This window comes from Mirounga angustirostris, unplaced genomic scaffold (genome assembly GCF_029215605.1).
Source record: "Mirounga angustirostris isolate CCGP_5_RB_7025 unplaced genomic scaffold, mMirAng1.0.hap1 SCAF_14, whole genome shotgun sequence".
NCBI classification, from domain to species: Eukaryota; Metazoa; Chordata; class Mammalia; order Carnivora; family Phocidae; genus Mirounga; species Mirounga angustirostris.
Window position 1 is genome coordinate 35,376,101 of NW_026991722.1, and position 19,639 is coordinate 35,395,739.

A 19,639-nucleotide genomic window follows, 5' to 3' on the forward strand; every position below is an offset into this window, starting at 1 on the left:
CACAACAAATAAAAAAGTTGAGTTCAAAATGGTAGCATGTTAGGGTCTGTATTATATAAAAGGTACCACAAACTCTGACTACATGTTGAGACTCTACAAGTGTCAAAAAAAAAGCCAATAAAATCTTTGATGTGATACACTATGGGATCCACAGCACAAAAGAAAGATGAGGAGAAATTGCAGGCATTTTTGGCTTATGACATAGTTGGAATACAATGGCTTTTAACTTAGGTAGATACATGTTAATGACAACATAAAAATAACATGGAACATGAGACACAAAATGTGAGAAAAGTATAAGGTTTTTTAAAAAAAATGTTAGAGACTTAGCTTGGACACAATGAAGAATTTTCTGAGAGTGGAAATTAGTAAATTTCTGAGTTGGAAGAGGGTTTTCTGAATCTTTAAGATACCTTCTTAAAATATGACATTTTGTTTTATTTATTTTTTATATGATATTTTAGAAAAGACTTCATAGGAAACACAGATGTCTCAAAACACTGTATATGATCTTGTATATACGTATGCATGCACACACAGGTGTGCAAGCATATACATGAACACCCACAATCACATACTATTCCTATGGTGATACAAGGCTTTCCTGTATTCTCACATGTTAAAAAACACAGTAACACCTGCAGTATTACTTTGTGAAATACGATCAACAAGTAAACAGTGATGTTTTGTAAGTTTCTGCAAATCATTTTTACAGGCCTGGCCAATCTCTCAGCTATGAAGCCATAAGAAAAGAGGTGAATTAAACTGCAGTAATTATTCTTGCAACAGGTAGTTATTTATTCTGCACAATTAGGAAGTGATTATTTATAATGCATTTATGAATTGTTAGCCACAGAATTAGTGGTTAACAATATTAATAAATATTATCGATCTATTGATGATATTCATATCTCTGATGGGAAATACTAATTTACTATCCTGGCAAGCACCCTATTAACAATCCTCACATTCCCACTATAAGAATGAAAATCTCGATTTTATAACTTCAAAATTTCCCCCTTGTGCCCTTCATTGAGACGTCAGAAATTCAAGACCTATATTAAATATTTCCAAACCTAAATTACTGTGTGTGGGACAGGTCATTGCATTACCCAGAACATTTGGAATTAATGTGAAATAAGGCATAGAACGACATGCTGCATTTTTAAAGTCAGACTTACATGCACCAGTTGTCAAGCTGACAGAAGCTATGTAATGCAACGCTGCACTGTATGGTTTGCCAAAGTCTCATCCCAAATAAATGTTCATTCTCCCCAGTGCAATTAACTCTCCTATACTGGCAGATTTTGCTAGAAGATCATCAAGGTAGATTACCTTCCAGCGTTATGAACTAAATACTTACAGGTGTTATATCATCAGTTATAACTTACAAACTTTTGCATTTAGGAAGACATCCAGGCAAATGAATCATCTAATTTATGAATTATTTATAAGAAATTCACAGCATGCTCCTGGCATCATCCATGGCCTTTTCCAGGTCATATGACACCAATTAGAGCTGAATTTTAAATTATTCAATAACCTGAACTCTCTTGTCATTTAACATATAGATATCAATGCAGTAAACAAGTTAAATCTAATGGGCCCTGGAGGTTTAAGCCTCTCTGCTGCTCAGCAGCTGAAGCTGTAGGCTATCAATGGAAGAGAAAAGTAACAGAATGCAGCAGTCAAATGCATTTGCAAGGCTCTAATAACTTATTCTAGTTCCCACAGGGATTGTGGCACAACCTAGGATTACTGAATCTAAAAGACATTAAAGTCAATAATTATGAGATTTAAAAGAATATAGACACGTGATAATGTACAGATGACAGAATACTGCATTAGATACCAAATGCCATACCAACCTTTAGGGTATATATATCATAAGTATGCCAACATTTGTAATAGTAACTACCAGATTCAGAAAAGGCTAAACCTCATAATCTTTAATCGTTACTATATTTCTTAAAATTCGTAATGTGTTGATTTGTTGTAAGAATGAATGAAAGTGTGGAATAATTGGCAGTATACTTGAGTTGAGGTCAAAAGACCTTGATTAGAATTCTAGTTCTGCCACTTAGGAGTTCTGTTTTTTTTCTTTTTTTTTTTTTTTTTTGGCAAGTCACTTTACATCTCTTAGGCAGTTTAGACATTTGTAAAATAGGGGGTTGGGTTTGGTAATCTCTATAGCTTAGGCTATCTTTAAGAGCTAAAAACACAGTGATTGGATTGTTATACCCCAAGGAGATGAAGGAAAAGAAAAGGGTTAGATGAAAAATTATACAAATCAGGGCGCCTGGGTGGCTCAGTTGGTTAAGCGATTGCCTTCGGCTCAGGTCATGATCCTGGAGTCCTGGGATCGAGTCCCGCATCGGGCTCCCTGCTCAGCGGGGAGTCTGCTTCTCCCTCTGACCCTCCCCGCTCTCATGTGCTCTCTCTCATTCTCTCTCTCAAATAAATAAATTAAAAAAAATCTTAAAAAAAAAAAGAAAAATTATACAAATCAATAAATGTTCAGCTATCAACTAATAGACTTACTGCAAAATTACTGAATGTCCTTTGGTTCTATTTCCCCTAGCAAATTCTGTTTTTTTAACAACATTACTGCCTGGGCGCCTGGGTGGCTCAGTTGTTAAGCGTCTGCCTTCGGTTCAGGTCGTGATCCCAGGGTCCTGGGATTGAGCCCCATGTCGGGCTCCCGGCTCCGCGGGGAGCCTGCTTCTCTCTCTCCCATTCCCCCTGCTTGTGTTCCCTCTCTCACTGTGTCTCTCTCTGTCAAATAATAAAATCTTAAAAAAAAAAAAAAAAGCTGAACATCACTGCCTTACGTGATTCACACACTAAAAACTTAAATCAGTATCTTCATTTATCTGATCATTAAATCTGAAAGAGATACAAATGAAGATTGAATAAGGCAAATGCATAGTTGTGAGGATAATCCCAAATACTTTGATGGGATTTAAATATTTTGATGGGATGGCACAACCATTCGCCACAGAAATACACAACAGTGGTACTGATTCAAATTGCTTTTACATATATGATCATCATTGCTGAAAGAGAAAGAAAAGCAGCTGTATACATGGTTTTCTGTATCTACCAAAGGAAACAGATGCACAAGGCTAGTTTTAATTTAATGAAGACCAGAAAGAAGGTGAAATAATCTTATAGAGAAAATGCAATAAAGACAAATTAGAAGTGGTGAGGACAAGCTTCACAGGCATAAAAATGAAAACAAAACATTGGGTAATAAAGTCAACTGTATTTAGATTCAGTTAGGGAGGCAGCATAAGAAAATGATTCTTAAGAGTTTACACCAATACTCCCATACACCCTTCTTGGCCTTATGTTTGTAGAGTGTATCCTGTGTTTATAGAGTATATCCTGGGGCTCCAAACAGAGGCCCCCTGATCTGTTCACTGCCCTCTCCTCTCTAACTCCAGTGACCATCAGCCTCAAGAATGGAAACAAGAAGTGAGTGTAGGCAGATGTTTCAATGTCGTTCTTTTTAAAGGAAGCAAACAAGATTACTCTGTGTCGAGTGAAGGTAAATCTTTAAAAATTTTATTATGTTATGTTAATCACCATACATTACATCATTAGTTTTTGATGTAGTGTTCCATGATTCACTGTTTGCATATAACACCCAGTGCTCCATGCAGAACGTGCCCTCTTTAATACCCATCACCAGGCTAACCCATCCCCCTCCCTTCTAGAACCCTCAGTTTGTTTCTCAGAGTCCATAGTCTCTCATGGTTCGTCTCCCCCTCCGATTTCCCCCCTTCATTTTTCCCTTCCTACTATCTTCTTTTTTTAACATATAATATATTATTTGTTTCAGAGGTACAGGAGTGAAGGTAAATCTTAACAAAGAATTCTTAGTATACTTTCTAGAAAACATAAAGTTAACACCATCCGAACATAACCAACTGTCCCTGAAGGGGAGGTCACAGAATGCATTTATGTTGTTGGCAGAGGTGGAAAAAGTATCTGTGTTGTATTTTTGAAACTAGATAGTAAAAATAAACTCTCCTGAAAAAGAGTATTTAAGAAATACCAAGAAATATAACCTGTGGTGTACTTGTAGGAAACAGGAGGGAGGGAAAATCAGGCTGTTATTTATTATACCAAGATTTCCTGAAATGAATCACAGCCCTTTTACTAAAGATTAGAGTCTTCTATACCTTTTATCCCCCTATATAGGTGGTTGCTGACCAGGAATATTGAAGAGAACTAATGAGAAGCATTTCTGAAAGCACAGAGAACTACCAAACCAAAGAGATTTAAGATGGTCACCCTTAAAGGGCTAGCCCTTCCTTGGGGACTCAAGAGCTTTTAGAAATCTTAGTCCTTTAAATGTATAAAGCCAAGTCCTGACTTTTCAAAATTTAGGATATTGTGGGGCGCCTGGGTGGTGCAGTCCGGTTAAGCCTCAGACTTGGTTTCGGCCCAGGTCATGACCTCAGGGTTGTGAGATTGAGCTCCAAGTTGGGCTCCACACTGAGTGTGGAGTCTGCTTGAGATTCTCTCTCTCTCTCCTTCTGCCCCTCCCACTCATGCTCTCTCTCAAGTAAATAAAGTCTTAAAAGAAATTCAGGACATTGCTTATCAGCTAGTTTAGTGTACCGCAAAAAATCAAGAGACAAGACTTCATTTAGAAATTAATAAAAAATGTTATAGTTTCCTTGTGCTCAAATACCCTGCCTCCTTTGCTAGCCTTTGAAATGCTACTCCTGCTTCAAGGCTGGTTTAGCACTACCTCCTTCCATTGTGGTTTCCCCATCTCCCAGCTCAGCTTGGTTGTGCCTTCCCCAGGAGGCAACCCAGGAGTAGTCTGCTCATTCCTTTATTGTTGTATTTATTTCATCCTGCTCCATAATAGTTACCTGTTAGCTGTTTTCACATCTCTAGGTTTCCCTGTGATGTGTTAAGTATTTATGCTTCTTATGAAAACTACAAACTCTCTGAGGGTGGAGATCTCAAAAGATACCATTACTTTTGTTTATTGTTGTATCCCTATAAGATATAGTAGGTGCTTAATAAATAATGTTTTTTGCATATAGTTTGGCCCTACTCCAGTATATTGTGTAGAACTTCAGGAGAGGGGCAATGTTACTTTTGATTTCATATTTCAATGACAGTGGTCTTTATAAATAAAAATACTTAAAGTAATAAACATTTGTTGAAAGAACCAATAAACAGGACGCAGGAGTATCAATAGCTAATGGGCTTAACTTGTATCCTAAGGAACTTGATGATAATTTATGGCAAAATGTATTCTATTTTTTTTCAGGAGCCACTTAGTTTTTTTACAACCTTTTCTCAGAGTGTTTAAAGCTTACTACAAAATTCCACAAATTCAGGGAAAATTCCAACATATCCTTCAGGGGTTTCAATGCCTATTTAGTTTGGATCTGTGAAACAGTAAATGATAAGGGCACTGTATGCTTCGGAGATGAGAATTTAAACTTAAAGCAGATCATTGTATTATTTCCTAGAATGCTCCATGTAAAGTTTTTAAAATAAGAAACTATATTGAGGGACTAAAAAACATGTGTGCTATATATCAACCTAGATGAGGAATAGGCAAACAGGTTATAAGATGTAATACCTGAAATAAAAGGCAACTGTCTCAGGATTCCTACTTTGAGTTACTTAAAAAAAATTAGTGTTAACATAATTGACTTTCATATCATAAACAAGGCTGGCATATTTTGAGACAGACAACATTCAGTTCAGAAGAAAGAATTATAGAAATTTTGGATAAGCAGGGCTTTCAAAATGTAAAGTTAATTGTGTTTTCTCCCAAATCCTTTTTCAGTTAATGGTGTCATCCAATGTGTAAAAGATACTCCCAAATGCAATCCTAAAACTATTTTTAAAAATACTTAAAATAAGCTTCCCTTCTGTTCCCTGCTTTTGGGTGCTACTCAGGTGCTAAATGTACAAAGAAAGGGTTAGTATGCTAGATTTTTGGGGAGGAATGATTAATTTTTAAATAAAGTCATGAAACATAAGATACATGGGAATGGATAACTTGTGCAACTAAAAGCCAAGTCTCGTATAATTGTCTAACCATATAATGGAAGCATAAATATAAACAAAATACTATGAATAAACAGATTCAGTATTATCATCCTCCTCCTGTTCTATATTTCATCCAAAAGCACAGGCTCCCATCTTGGGGTGGGCAAGCAGCATAGGGATCTGGCAATATCTACCAGATACTATGCTAGTGCCAGGAATACAAAGCTCAATGAAGAGAATGCAAACTTTCATGACCCTCAAATTTTGGCTAAGGGAAAAAACATTTTATGTGATAAGATCTATAAAGAGTGATGTGCAGGGGTGCCTGGGTGGCTCAGTTGGTTGAGTGTCTGACTCTTGATTTTGGCTTAGGTCATGATCTCAGGGTCATGAGATCGAGCCCTTCATCAGGCTCCATGCTAGGCATGGAGACTGCCTAAGATTCTCTCTCTCCCTCTGCCCCTCCTCCTCTTCCTCAACTTTGTGCTCTCTGTCTCTAAAAAAATTTTAAAAATAATAAAATAAATGGGTCTTATGTGCAAAGAGTTGAGGAGCGGAACATTAGTGAGATTAGATTTGCTTCTAGTGGGGGAAGGGGAAGTTGGGAAGTTTTCATAGTAGAGAAGATATTTCAACTAAATTTTGGAAGACAGAATGTAGTTTATTAATGATAAAGGTATGTGTGAGGGTGTGTAGTGTGTGTAGGATAAGACATTTCAGGCAGAGGAGGAAATATGAGTAGAAAAACAAGGATTATGAAGATGAGTATGTATGGTAAACTCTAAGTAGTCCAGAGCATGGTAGACAGGGGAATGGGGAATGGATGAAGCCAAAATGTCAGGTAGATGACAGAGTATAAATGGTGTAAATGTCATGTTAAAGAAGTTTCACTTTAAATTTTCTATACCTACCTAATACAGGAGATGACCAACGAGCCAAATGGTGGGTAGTTGAAAGGAAATAAAACAATAAAATGCACGATAATCTACTCAGTACTGGAAGAAATCAAGACATGAAGTTTATATGAGGAGACAGAAAAAGACAAAGAAAGAAGGAAGGCCTATCAGATGAAAACACTTAAAAATATTAAATTGAAATAATATAATTAAAACGAACGTGTTCCGATCCACACATTATATTGAATGATCTTTGGAGAGTAAGGGGACTAGGTAGAAGATGGATGCCTAGCCAAGGCATAAAAAGGAACTACAGTAGAAGGGAAGTCACCAACAAATTTTCTACAATTTGATTAAGTACTCTTTAGAATTTCTTCAGGGTCTAGTACCTTCAAATTCTCAAAAAGGTTGAGCAAAATCCATTGTGGAATAGTTTATTTCAGTCAACCTCCCTTCATGAATAACCATGAGGACAAACTGTTTAAAAAACTCTGTTTGAAAGCACTGATGTGTTACCAAGGTAGTGAGGATGTGAGGAGGTCAGGATCCCAGATTGAAGGTAAACAAGAAAAGATAGTTTGACATTAGTTGTCACTTTTCAGTTCAAGACATTCTAAATTAGGATGCTAGCTTAGAAGCTGAGAAGACTCCTTATAGCAGTCTCACAGGGCTGGAAACAAAATTTGGATTTCAAAGCCTGCCCAGAAAGAGGTCCTGTCAAAAAACTCAGGCTTTCCATTGAGACCCTGAAAAGCTAGTAGTAAAAACAAAATGGAAATAGAAAAGCCCATGCACATACTGAAGTTGAACTTCAAAATCCACTCAGTCCCAGACTGAGTTAAGGTAATTTGAATCAAAGCTAACTGCCTAAAAGAAGAAAAAGCAAATTCTCTCTGGAGAAAGATAACATCAGAGATCTATAGTATAAATAATATTTTCAGAGATGCTGTCTGACATTCAATAAAAAATAAGGAAGCATACAAAAAGATAAAAATAACAAACTTACAAGAGAAAAAAAGAGAATAGAAACAGAACCATAAGAGATTTACATGTTGACATTATCAAATATGGACTTTAAAGTAACTGTTATTTACAACTAAGAAATTAAATAATATCATGGAGAATACTGCAGAGAACTATAAACTAGAAGAAAAATCAAATGGAAATTTTAGGACTGAAAATGTAATACATATAGTTAAAAACTTAATTGCAGGTTAGATGTATCTGAGGAGACAATTAGTGAATTGGAATAAAAGCCAGAAGAAAATATCTAGACCAACTTGAAGACATGGATATAAAAGGATGGAAATGTATAAAAGAATGTGTGCAACATGATGACAAAAGCCTAAGATAAATACAATATTAGAAGGGAAAAGAGGGAATGAGAAAGAAGTAATATTTGAAGAGATGAAGAATTTTTCAAAACTGTTTTCAAGGCACAAATTAAGAAGTAGTAAGAATCCAAATGAGATTAAATATAATGAAAGCCACACCTAGAGCACATAATGGTAGGACTGCTGAAAACCACGGAAAAAACATGCTCAACAGCCAATAGAAAAACAAGCACTTCAAAGAGACAATAATAAGACTTTCAATTGAAAGTAATTCTGTTGCCTACTGAAAATATTTATTAAAAATGAATGTGACAGATTTTGCTTCCAGTTCTGAGGTAGTAAGTGGATCAAAAATTAAGCCCCAATCTTAAAGAAAAACTGACAAAATGTAAGAAAAACCTATTTCAGACGGTAGGAAACAGGTAGCAGAGATTGTGATGTCTGAAAGAAAAGAAGAAAATCCAGGGTGCCTGGGTGGCTCAGTCATTAAGTGTCTACCTTCAGCTCAGGCCCTGATCCCAGGGTCCTGAGATGGAGCCCTGCATTAGGCTCCCTGCTCGGCAGGAGGCCTGCTTCTCCCACTCCCACTCCCACTCCCCCTGCTTGTGTTCCTTCTCTGGCTGTGTCACTCTCTGTCAAATAAATAAATAAATAAATAAATAAAATCTTTAAAAAAAAAAAGGAAAAGAAGAAAATCCAGTAAACCCTACAATAACATAAGCTTTCTGTCTGAAGGTAACTTCTGAATGGTAGCACAGAGGAGGAAGAACACAAATAGAGTCCAACATTCTCAGCTGAGTTGAGAAGCCAGAGATTAGAGTTGGAGGAGACTGAAATGGGTAGAATATGAAGGACTAAGTATCCAAGGGAAGGGAGCAAAAGGGTCTCCTTGATTCTTTGGCTGAATACCAATATGTACATATATAGGATGAAAACTCATGAGGAACTCCAAGGTAGAAACAAGTACAGGAAAGCTCCAAAAAGAACAATTCACAAAGTTTAAGACTGGAAGGTCACAACAGCCATAGAAGAGAGGTTTTATGGAATATAAAGAGCATTCAAAATCAATCACAGAAGGGCCACACCTTAGGTATGTGGCAAAATTACCCCTAAAGGCTAAACTAGAATCACTCTAAAACAGTTTAGAAATAGACTTGAGGGGTGCCTGGGTGGCTTAGTCAGTTAAGTGTCTCATTCTTGATTTCAGCTGAGGTCATGATCTCAAGGTTGTGAGATTGAGCCCCATGTCAGGCTCCCTGCTCAGCATGGAGTCTGCTTGAGATTCCTTCCCCTTCCATTTCCCTCCCTCTCTGCTCCTCCCCCTGCTCATGTGCATGTATTCTCTCTCTCTCTCAAATAAATAAATAAAATCTTTAAAAAATATTTTTTTTATTTATTTATTTGAGAGATCAAGAGAGTGAGAGAGAGCACAAGTGGGGGTGGAGGAGCAGAGGGAGAAGGAGCAGCAGACTCCCTACTGAGCAGGGAGCAGAGAGCCCAACTTGGGGCTAGATCCCAGGACCCTGAGATCACGACCTGGGCTGAAGGCAGACATTTAACCAAATGAGCCACCCAGGTGCCCCTATAAATAAAATCTTAAAAAAAAATAGACCTTGAATGTATCAAACTAAAAGCAACTTTACTGCTGGCCAAACAAACCCTGACACTTCTTAAAGAAACACAACAAAATCCAGTACTCAACAATGGAAAATTCATAACGTATGGCATTTACTTACTAGACAAATGAAGAAACAAAATTGTGATCAATAACCAGGAGAAAAATCCATCCGGAAAAACATAAAAATAACAGAAATGATGGAATTATCAGACAAAAACCTGAAATGAGCTATTATGTTAAAAGACATCATGTAAAACATGATGAGGAGATGCAAAATATATATTTTAAACATGCCATTTCTAGAGAAGAGAAATACAATATCTGGAAATGAAAATTTCACTTTATGAGATTAATTGCACATTAGACAACTAAAGAAGAAAAGACCACTTTTAATGCAGATATAGAATGACAAATTATCCAAAGTGAAGCAAAGAGAGAGAAAAGATGAAAAAAGAGATAAAGAGAAAAACAGTATTGGTAATCCTTGTAAAATATCAAACAATTTAGTGTATTTATGTATTTGTGTATCTATATGCATATATGTATACATACACGTACGTGCACACACACACATAAACACACTGGAGTGCAGAAGAAAACAATGGGGGTGGGGGAACAATAGAAAAAATATTTGAAAGAATGGTCTAAATTTTTTCAAATTTGTTAAAGTAGCTCAATAAAGTCCATGTGAGAAAAACACAAGAACCCAAAGCACATCATAATAAAATAGTGAAAAACTAGTGATAAACAGTTTCAATAGTAATCAGAGAAAAAGGAACATTACATACATAAAACAAAGAACTATGGCAGACTTCTCATTAGAAACTATGCAAGCCAAATGATGATGATATGACATTTTTAAAGAGCTTAAAGAACTGTCAACCTAGAATTCTATATCCAATGAAAACAGACTTCAGAAATGAAAGGGAAATGATTTTTTTTTTCCAGAAAAACAAAAGCTAAGGTAATTCACTAACAGCAAACCTGCACTACAAGAAGTATCAAACAAGTTTTTTAGGAACAAGGAAATGACAACAGAACCTGGACCTATTGAAAGAAAATTAAAATATTACAAATGGTAACTTAATTATACATGATAACAAAGTAAGTAAATATAAAAGGCTTTTTTTATTTCATTAATTAATCTTTCTGAAAGATAACTGATTGTTTAACGCAGTAATAATAAAGTATTTTAAATATATGTGGAAGCAAAATGTTTGACAACAATAGCACAAAGGACAGAAGTATACTGATAGAAGGTTCATATATTCAATATAACATGGAATAGTAGTATTTGAAGGTAGACTGGGATAAGTTATATAAAACTTAGAACTACTAAAAAACAAAACAGAGTCATACCTAATAACTCAATAGTGGAAATAAAGAAATACTAAAATATAATCAATTAACCTAAAGAAGAGGACAAAAAGAAGTACAGATGAACAGAGAAAAATTAAACATCAACATGGCAGACTGAAATCCAAATATATCAATAATTATAATAAATGTAAACAAACACCTCAAATTAAAGGCTAAGACTCTCAGGTTGGATAAAAAGCAAGACTCAATTACATGCTTTCTACGGAAACTCACATAAAATGTAAAGACAAAGACAGATTAGAAGTAAACTGAACAGAAAAGCATGTATCATTCAAACACTAAGCAAATAAAAGTTGGAATGGTTATGTTAATTTTAGACAAAGTAGATTTTATTTTATTTATTATTATTATTTTATCTTTTTGGAGAGAGAGTGTGGGTGCACGCACACTGGCGAGCACAGCAGGGAGGGGCAGTGGGAGAGGAAGAGAGAGAATCTTAAGCAGACTCCACGCTCAGAGCAGAGCCTAATGTGGGGCTCAGTCTCACGACCCTGAGATCATGACTTGAGCCAAAATCAAGAGTCAGAGGCTTAACTCAGGTGCCCCTGACTGAGCCACCCAGTCACCCCTAGACAAAGTAGATTTTAGAACAATAAAATTGCCAGGGAAAAATAGAAACATTTCATAATGATAAAGGGTTCAATTCATCAAAGCATCAAGTAATCTTAATGACTGTATACCTAATAATCAAGCTTAAAAATATATGAAGCAAAAATGACAGAAGGAACACGAAAAATAGAATTACTAACAACGAAAGTCAGACATTTTAACACTCTTCTCTCGGTAAGTGTTACAGAAGTAAACAGAAAATAACAGTGTTATGAAAGACCTAAAACAACACTATCAACCAATTTGACCTAATTCACATTCATTTTAAGTGCACACAAAACCACCACCAATATAAATCATATGCAGAGTCATAAAACAAACTTCAACAAATTAAAAATAATTGATATTAAGACAAATAAATAAGAAATCAATAACAGAAAGCTATCTGGAAAATCATCAATTATTTTAAAATTCGAGAACACATCCAAATATCCTATGATAAAAAAACGAATTGCAAGGGAAATTAGAAAATATTTTGAACTGAATGAAAATGAACACATAACATATCAAAATTTAGGGGATGTAGTTAAAGCAGTTTTAGTAAGGGAAATTTATGGCTTTATTTATTTATTTTTTTTACTTATTATTTGTATCTTTTTAAAAAAATTTTATTATGTTATGTTAGTCACCATACAATACATCCATTAGTTTTTGATGTAGTGATCCACGATTCACTATTTTCATATAACACTGTGCTCCATGCAGAACGTGCCCTCTTTAATACCCATCACTGGGCTAACCCATCCCCCCTCCCCCCTCCCCTCTAAAACCCTCAGTTTGTTTCTCAGAGTCCATAGTCTCTCATGGTTTGTCTCCCCCTCCGATTTCCCCCCCTTCATTTTTCCCTTCCTTCTCCTAATGTCCTCCTCCATGCTATTCCTTATGTTCCACAAATAAGTGAAACCATATAATTGACTTTCTCTGCTTGACTTATTTCACTTAGCATAATCTCCAGTCCCATCCATGTTGATGTAAAAGTTGGGTATTCATCCTTTCTGATGGCCGAGTAATATTCCATTGTATATATGGATCACATCTTCTTTATCCATTCGTCTGTTGAAGGGCATCTCAGCTCTTTCCACAGTTTGGCTTTGCAGACATTACTGCTATGAACATTGGCATGCATATGGCCCTTCTTTTCATTACATCTGTGTTATTGGGGTAAATACCCAGCAGTGCAACTGCTGGGTCATAGGGTAGCTCTATTTTTAATTTTTTGAGGAACCTCCACATTGTTTTCCAAAGTGGCTGTACCAACTTGCATTCCCACCAACAGTGTAAGAGGGTTCCCCTTTCTCCGCAACCTCTCCAACATTTGTTGTTTCTTGCCTTGTCAATTTTTGCCATTCTAACTGGTGTAAGGTGGTATCTCAATGTGGTTTTGATTTGAATTTCCCTGATGGCTAATGATGATGAACATTTTTTCATGTGTCTGTTAGCCATTTGTATGTCTTCTTTGGAGAAGTGTCTGTTCATCAAAGCAGGAAAAAATATGCAATGGAGAAAACACAGTCTCTTCAATAAATGGTGCTGGGAAAATTGGACAGCTACATACAGAAAAATGAAACTCGACCATTCTCTAACACCATACACAAAGATAAATGCAAAATGGATGAAAGATCTCAATGTGAGACAGGAATCCATCAAAATCCTAGAGGAGAACATAGGCAGTAACCTCTCTGACATAGGCCACAGCAACTTCTTTCAAGATATATCTCCAAAGGCTAGTGAAACAAAAGTAAAAATGAACTTTTGGGACTTCATCAAGATAAAAAGCTAAGGAAACAGTCAACAAAACAAAGAGGCAACCCACAGAATGGGAGAATATGTTTGCAAATGACACTACAGATAAAGGGCTGGTATCCAAGATCTATAAAGAACTTCTCAAACTCAACACCCAAAAAACAAATAATCAAGTCAAAAATGGGCAGAAGACATGAACAGACACTTCTCCAGGGAAATTTATACCTTTAAACACCTATGTTAGAAAAGAGGAAAGATCTCAATCAAGAATGTGAGCTTCCATATTAAAAAACCAGAAGAAGGGGTGCCTGAGTGGCTCAGTCGTTAGGCATCTGCCTTCGGCTCAGGTCATGATCCCAGGGTCCTGGGATTGAGCGCCGCATTGGGCTCCCTGCTCTGCAGGAAGCCTGCTTCTCCCTCGGTTTGTGTTCCCTCTCTTGCTGTCTCTCTCTCTGTCAAATAAATAAATAAAGCTAAAAAAAATTAAATTAAAAAAACCAGAAGAAAAGAAAACATACCAAACCCAAAGGAATCATAACAAAAATAATAAAGATTCGGGCAGAAACGAATGAAGTATAACAGATAAATAGAGAAATAATGAAAACAAAAACAGATTCTTTGAAAAGATTAAACTTTAGATCAATTAAGGGAGGAAAAAATGTCAATATCAGGAACAAAAGAGACTCCATTACATACCCTAGTCATTAGAAAAATAATAAAGAAATATTACAAATAACTTTGTTAATAAATTTAATAATCTAGATAAAATGAACAAATTACTTGAAAAATGCAAATTATCAAAATGGATCAAGACAAAAGAGAACACAGTAATAGCTCCATATCAATTAAACAAATTGAATTTTTAATTAAACACTTCCCATGAAGATAACTTACAGCTCAGATGGCTTCACTGATGAATTCTCTCAAACACTTAAGTAAAAATAATACCAACTACACAAATTTTTTCATGAAAGAGGAATACCTGCAACTTATTTTATGTGTAATAAAATGCTAGCATTACCCTGATATAAAAACCAAAGACATTATAAGAAAACTACAAACCAATATCCTTCATAAACATGGATGCAAAAATTCTTTAGCAAAAATAGTAGCAAGTTAAATACAGCAATAAATAAAAATTTTTATAAAAATATAAAATGATCAAATGGAGTTTATCCCAGAAAAGGTAAGTTTGTCTAACAATTGAAAATCAATCCGTGTAATACACTATCTTACCAGAATAAAATGTAATTATATGGTCACATTGATAGAAACAAAATAAGCATTTGGCAAAAAACTCAACAACCAGTCAGCAAATTATAAATTGGAAGAAGACTCCTCAACTAGATAAAGGGTGTTTATGCAAAACCTATAACAAACATCAGATTTAATGGTGAAAGACTCAATGTATCCTATATGAAATTGGGAAAAAGACAAAGATGTCCACTCTCACCAAATCTCTTCAGCATTATATTGGAGGTCCTAGCCAGTACAATAAGGAAAATAAATAAATAAATGGCACAAAATTTGGAAACTGAGATATAAAACTGTCATTCTATACAGATAACATGATCATATATGTAGGAAATGAGGAATTCAGAATATCAAAATTACTTACTAAGTTTAGCAAGGTCACAGGATATAAGAACAATACAGACAACTCCTGACTTATGATAGTTCAACCTATGATTCTTTGACTTACGATGGTGCAAAAGTGATACACATTCAGTAGAAACTATACTTCAAATTTTTAATTTCGATCCTTTCCTGGGCTAGTGATATGCAGTATAATATTTTCTTATAATGCTGGGCAGCGTCAGCAAGCCACAGCTCCTAGTCAACCACATGACAATGAGGGAAAACAATCTATATACTTACAATCATTCTATACCCATACAGCCATCATGTTTGTCACTTTCAGTACAGTATTCAATCAACTACATGAGATATTCAACACTTGATTATAAAATAGTTTTGTGTTAGATAATTTTGCCTAACTGTAGGCTAATCTAAGTGTTCTGAGCACATTTAAGGTAGGTTTGGCTAAGATATGATGTTTGACAGGTTAGGTGTATCAAATGCATTTTTGACTTATGGTATTTTCAGTTTATGATGAGTTTATTGGGACCTAATCCCATCACAAGTTCTGGAAGATCTGTATATACAAATGAGGTATATTTTTATATTAGTAAAGAACAATTAAATGAGTTTGGAAGTTTTCCTTCCATTTCTATTTTTTTGTAACAGTTTCAGAAGAATAGGTATTAATTCTTCTTTAAATGTTTGGTAGAATTCCCCTGGTGAGGCCACCATTACCTTGATCCCAAAACCAGACAGAGACCCCATCAGAAAGGAGAATTACAGACCAACATCCCTGATGAACATGGATGCAAAAATTCTCACCAAAATACTAACCAATAGGATCCAACAGTACATTAAAAGGATTATTCACCACGACCAAGTGGAATTTATTCCTGGGCTGCAAGTTTGGTTCAACATCCACAAATCAATCAGTGTGATACAATACATTAATAAAAGAAAGAGCAAGAACCATATGATCCTCTCAATAGATGCAGAAAAAGCATTTGACAACGTACAGCATCCTTTCTTGATTAAAACTCTTCAGAGTGTAGGGATAGAGGGTACATACTTCAATATCATAAAAGCCATCTATGAAAAACCCACAGAGAATATCATTCTCAATGGGGAAAAACCGAGAGCTTTCCCCCTAAGGTCAGGAACACGGCAGGGATGTCCACTATCACCACTGCTATTCAACATAGTACGAGAAGTCCTAGCCACAGCAATCAGACAACAAAAAGAAATAAAAGGCATCCAAATTGGCAAAGAAGAAGTCAAACTCTCACTCTTTGCAGATGATATGATACTTTATGTGGGAAACAGAAAAGACTCCACCCCAAAACTGCTAGAACTCATACAGGAATTCAGTAAAGTGGCAGGATATAAAATCAATGCACAGAAATCAGTGGCATTCCTATACACCAACAACAAGACAGAAGAAAGAGAAATTAAGGAGTGGATCCCATTTACAATTGTACCCAAAACCGTAAGATACCTAGGAATAAATCTAACCAAAGAGGCAAAGAATCTGTACTCAGAAAACTATAAAATACTCATGAAAGAAATTGAGGAAGACACAAAGAAATGGAAAAACGTTCCATCTTATGGATTGGAAGAACAAATATTGTGACGATGTCAATGCTACCTAGAGCAATCTACACATTTAATGCAATTCCTATCAAAATGCCATCAACTTTTTTCAAAGAAATGGAACAAATAATCCTAAAATTTGTATGGAACCAGAAAAGACCCTGAATAGCCAGAGTAATGTTGAAAAAGAAAAGCAAAGCTGGTGGCATCAGAATTCCGGACTTCAAGCTCTGTTACAAAGCTGTCATCATCAAGACAGTATGGTACTGGCACGAAAACAGACACATAGATCAAAGGAACAGAATAGAGATCCCAGAAGTGGACCCTCAACTCTATGGTCAACTAATCATCGACAAAGCAGGGAAGAATGTCCAATGGAAAAAAGACAGTCTCTTCAACAAATGGTGTTGGGAAAATTGGACAGCCACATGCAGAAGAATGAAACTGGACCATTTCTTACACCACACATAAAAATAGACTCAAAATGGTTGAAAGACCTAAATGTTAGACAAGAGTCCATCTAAATCCTAAAGGAGAACACAGGCAGCAACCTCTTCAACCTCAGCAGCAGCAACTTCTTCCTAGAAATATCACCTAAGGCAAGGGAAGCAAGGGCAAAAATGAACTATTGGGACTTCATCAAGATAGAAAGCTTTTGCACAGCAGAATAAATAGTCAACAAAACCAAAAGACAAATGACAGAATGGGAGAACATATTTGCTAATGACGTATCAGATAAAGGGCTAGTATCCAAAATCTATAAAGAACTTATCAAACTCAACACCCAAAGAACAAAGAATCCAATCAAGAAATGGGCAGAAGACATGAACAGACATTTTTCCAAAGAAGACATCCAAATGGCCAACAGACACATGAAAAAGTGCTCAACATCACTCAGCATCAGGGAAATCCAAATCAAAACCCCAAAGAGATACCACCTCACACCAGTCAGAATGGCTAAAATTAAGTCAGGAAATGACAGATGTTGGCGAGGATGCAGAGAAAGGGGAACCCTCCTACACTGTTGGTGGGGATGCAAGCTGATGCTGCCACTCTGGAAAACAGCATGGTGTTTCCTCAAAAAGTTGAAAATAGAGCTACCCTATGACCCAGCAATTGCACTACTGGGTATTTACCCCAAAGATACAAATGTAGGGATCCGAAGGGGTACGTGCACCCCAATGTTTAGAGCAGCAACGTCCACAATAGCCAAACTATGGAAAGAGCCAAGATGTCTATCGACAGATGAATGGATAAAGAAGATGTGGTATATTTGCAATGATGTTGATGGAACTGGAGGGTATTACGCTGAGCAAAATAAGTCAATCAGAGAATAACATGTATGTATCATATGATCTCACTGATATGAGGAATTCTTAATCTCAGGAAACAAACTGAGGGTTGCTGGAATGGTGGGTGGTGGGAAGGATGGGGTGACTGGGTGATAGACATTGGGGAGGGTATGTGCTATGGTGAGCACTGTGAATTGTGTAAGACTGAATCACAGACCTGTACCTCTGAAAGAAATAATGCATTATATGTTAAAAAAAAAAAAAGAAGAAGAAGAAGATAGTAGAAAGGGTAAAATGAAGGTGGGGAATCGGAGGGGGAGAGGAACCATGAGAGACTATGGACTCTGAGAAACAAACTGAGGGTTCTAGAGGGGAGAGGGGTGGGGGGATGGGTTAGTCTGGTGTGGGTATTAAAGAGGGCACGTATTGAATGGAGCACTGGGTGTTACATGCAAACAATGTATCATGGAACACTACATCAAAAACTAATGATGTAATGTATGGTGATTAACATAACATAGTAAAATTTTTAAAAAAAGAACAATTAGAAATTGAAACAAAAATACTATTTACAATAGCATTCCCAAAGATGAAATACTGAGATAAATTCAGCAAAATATGTGCAAAATTGTCCAATGAAAATTAAAAAGTACTACTGAGAGAAACTGAAGAAGACCTGAATATATGGAGAGATACTGTGACCATGGATCAAAGGACTCAATATGGTTAAGATGTCAGTTTCCACCAAATTGATTTATAGTTTCAATGAAATCCCATCATATTCTTTGTAGAAGTTGACAAGCTTAATCTGAAATCTATATGAAAATTCAATGGAACTAAAATAGCAAAAATAATTTTGAAGAAAAGTACAGTTAAAAGACTTAACATTGTCTACTTTCAGAATATTTAAAGCTGTATAATGAAGACATTATTTCCCTGCATTAGGATTAGAGAAAGAGAAAACTGGAAAAGGATAGAGTCCAGAAATGGACTCACATATATAAGTGATCAATAGTCTCTTGCCAAAGGTAACATATTAGCTTTCTAATGCTATGCAACAATGTACCACAAAGTTAGAAACTTAAAACAACATAAATTTACTATCTCAGGTTTCTGTAACGGTACTTTGCTCAGGTTCTTACAAGGCTGAAATCACAGTGTTGGCCACCATGAAATCTGAGGCTTGGGGTCCTCTCTTACTTAGTTGGCAGAATTCACTTCTTCCCAATTGTAGAACTCATGAAGGATTGTTTCTCCAAGTCCAATAAGAGATTGCTCTCCACAGGGGGCCGGCCCTACCTGCTCTTATTGTAATGGCTTTTACTTGATTAAGTCAAGTTTACTCAGAATCTCCTTTTTAATTAACTCGAAATCAATTGACTTGGAACTTTAATTATATCTGCAAAATTCCTTTACCTTTGTCATATCCTATTGGCTAGATGCAAGTCACAAGTTCTGCTCCCATTTAAGGGAAGGGAATTATACAAGGACATGACACATTAGTATGTGTCTGCTACAGGTAGAAAGGTAACTCAATGGGGGCTAAAAGACAGTCTGTTCAACAAA

The 19,639-nt window shown here is 35.9% G+C and overlaps 1 protein-coding gene across 5 annotated transcripts in view; it reads right to left on the reverse strand.

The window, feature by feature from the left end:
• KIAA1328 (KIAA1328 ortholog) overlaps positions 1 to 19,639 on the reverse strand; it is a 353,979-nt gene that overhangs the window by 131,425 nt on the left and 202,915 nt on the right. The window lies entirely within an intron of this gene.